At 32.8% G+C, this 2719-nt stretch overlaps 1 non-coding gene and 1 pseudogene across 1 annotated transcript; both read right to left on the reverse strand.

The window, feature by feature from the left end:
* Positions 1–2352, reverse strand: part of LOC120278631 — a 5743-nt pseudogene extending 3391 nt beyond the window's left edge.
* LOC120279882 lies at positions 1056–1161 on the reverse strand. The gene has a single exon (XR_005542182.1). It is a non-coding gene; the product is annotated as a small nucleolar RNA snoR103 (small nucleolar RNA).
* Positions 2353–2719: the final 367 nt, after the last annotated feature.

Here is a 2719-nt window from a genome sequence, read left to right on the forward strand (position 1 = left end):
CAAATCTAGATCTTTCTTGAAAGGCCATACTTACCGTAATAGTGAAAGGTTCTTTCAAGATAGTCCCTCCAAAGCGGAATTGAGTAAATCTGTCCCCCTTCATATTTATCCCAGCCACCAACAATGAGGCCAGTTTGAAGCATGTTCTGAAAATGAATGGTGAAAATGAGAGTAGAACAAAACATACAAAAGAACCACAGTATTCATCAAATCATGTGATTATATTACAGATCATGTGCCGTGTGTGCTATATTCGAAAGAAAAGGTTGCAAACAGATGACAGAATAGTAATATGCAGGCATACTAGGAAAGTTCTATGGTGGTGAATATAGTTTTAACCACAGGGATATATATAGGTAATGGTACAATGTCGATTTACCATTAAAACCAAACTGAAATCCCTTGTGGTATAGGAAATAATCCCAACTATTCAAACAAGTTGGCAATGAGGATTACCTTGTTCTGGTATGACAATAACCTAACCAAATTAGCAGCAACTTTTGACTAGTTGCCGGTTCTCCCAGTTGAATCCTGTGTCAAAAAGGACATGTACACAATTTTTTACACATTATTGAAACCAAAATGATAAAACACATTTATTAGGATATAAACACCATTGCAACAATAGGGAATTTATAAAAGGGCTAAAATGACAAATACATATAACAAAGAGATAAGAATAGCAATGTTATTTACTGTTAAAAACAGGTCTTGAAGGAAAAAGAACGTGACAAATATAACGTCAATGAAACACAATTCTATAAACTTACGTGTGCTGCTCAAGAAAATATCTGACATAATCAGAGACGATCTGGGAATCAGCAGCCTGCCATGAAAAAGAAATTTGTAAATTAACCATCATTCAAATCAATAAGCGCAGATAAGTGCGCACATACAAGAGAAAACAAAGCCATACAACAGTGAGAAGTGAGGCAACATACAATGAAATTTGTAAATTAAATGAGTGAGGCCACATACAACAAAAGCAAAATTAACCATCATTCACATCAATAAGTGCATATTTAACATAACACATCAATGAGGGTAACAAAAATCAATGTAAGGTAGTCCTTTATGGGTCTTCTACACTTAGCAAAAGGCCCACCTAAATTCCACCAATTGCTTTATGCCCATATTTACAGCAAAGAACACAACTTATGTGCCTCACCAAGAATTAGGACACTCTTTTGCTTTGCCCTACTAAATAAAAGCAAAAACCAATTATCATCCATACACATGACAAGTCAAGAAACACAGATAAACCATCCAATGAGTGAGGCCACATACTACAAAGCAAAATCAACCATCATTCAAATCAATAAACGCAGATATACATGAGAAAACAAGAAATAGACAGATAAACCATTCAATAAAGAAAGAGAAGTCAAGCATTATACAACACAGAAGAAGGCAGTCCAACAATCAATCAAGCCAATCATGCTGATATAATACACAGATAGTCCATAAAATGAGAGTAGAGATGTAAAGCCTTATTAAACAAAAGCAAAAACCAACAATCATTTGAACAAATTAGCGCTGATATGCATGCGAACTCAAGAAATACATAGACAATAAATTCAATGAAAAAACAAGAAGAGAAGCCTTGTAAAACAGAGCAAAATCAACAAGCACTAAAACCAATCATTTATAAAATGAATGAGAAATGAACAAATACACGGATAATCCATTCAATGGAAAAAGATAAGTCAATCTATAAAAACAGTGCAAAAACCAAAAGCCAATGATCATCGAAACAAGTTAGTGTTGATCAACATAAGAAATAAACATGTACAAAAGATACTCCATTCAATGGAAAAAAGATTAGTGAATCCTCACAAAACAGAGCAAACCCAGCCACAATTCAAACAAATTAAGACTGATATCATGAGAAATAAAAGCAATTCAGATAACCAACAAAAATAATCCACAAATAATCCACAGAATGATCAGGAAATACCGATCCAGAGCGGCAGACATAGACATTGTCCGTCAGCTGAGTAATCTTATCCGACTCCCGATTGGCGACATACATCCCCTAAACACACAAAAATCAGAAGAAAAATCAAATTAAAAACACAAATCCGAGCTCAAATTCAACACAGGAAAAAGAAGACAATCCTCTTTTTTTCCCCAAAAATTTCTTCATATCTACCAAAAAAAAAACCAAAAAATAGATACCTGTGCTGGTCCTCGAGTCGGCACCGAGAACAACGCCACCATCGTAGGTGACCCCGATGATCGTAGTTCCCATCGAATGGGGAGCATTATGCAAGCCTTCCATGAAGCGAGCGAGCGAGAGCACGAGAAGCAGTGGATTGGAGAGCAAGAAAGAGAGTGAAGCAAACCCGTTTGTTTTTTTTTTAAAGTACAATTTAATCACATGAACATATGTGTTTATATAGGAAAAAAAGTTTTAAATTTGAGTTTAAATAAAAGTCAATGAATAATGATTTATTTTTAAATATAAACAAAATTTTGAGTTTATTTATGCTTGAAAAAAAAGGAAATTTTAATATTAATAAAACCTGATTCTATTTTTAATCAAACTAAAAAATTTGAGTGATTCAAAAAAATTAATTTTAAAAACTCGAATTTAATCCCAATTCGGATTAAAAAATATAAATAAATAAATAGATTTAAAATTTGAGTTTAAATAAAAAAATTTAATTCTTATTCGATGTTGAAAAGAAAAATTTAAATATGATAATAAAAAAGAAAA

The sequence above is a fragment of the Dioscorea cayenensis genome, chromosome 16 (assembly GCF_009730915.1).
Source record: "Dioscorea cayenensis subsp. rotundata cultivar TDr96_F1 chromosome 16, TDr96_F1_v2_PseudoChromosome.rev07_lg8_w22 25.fasta, whole genome shotgun sequence".
Taxonomy (NCBI): domain Eukaryota; kingdom Viridiplantae; phylum Streptophyta; class Magnoliopsida; order Dioscoreales; family Dioscoreaceae; genus Dioscorea; species Dioscorea cayenensis.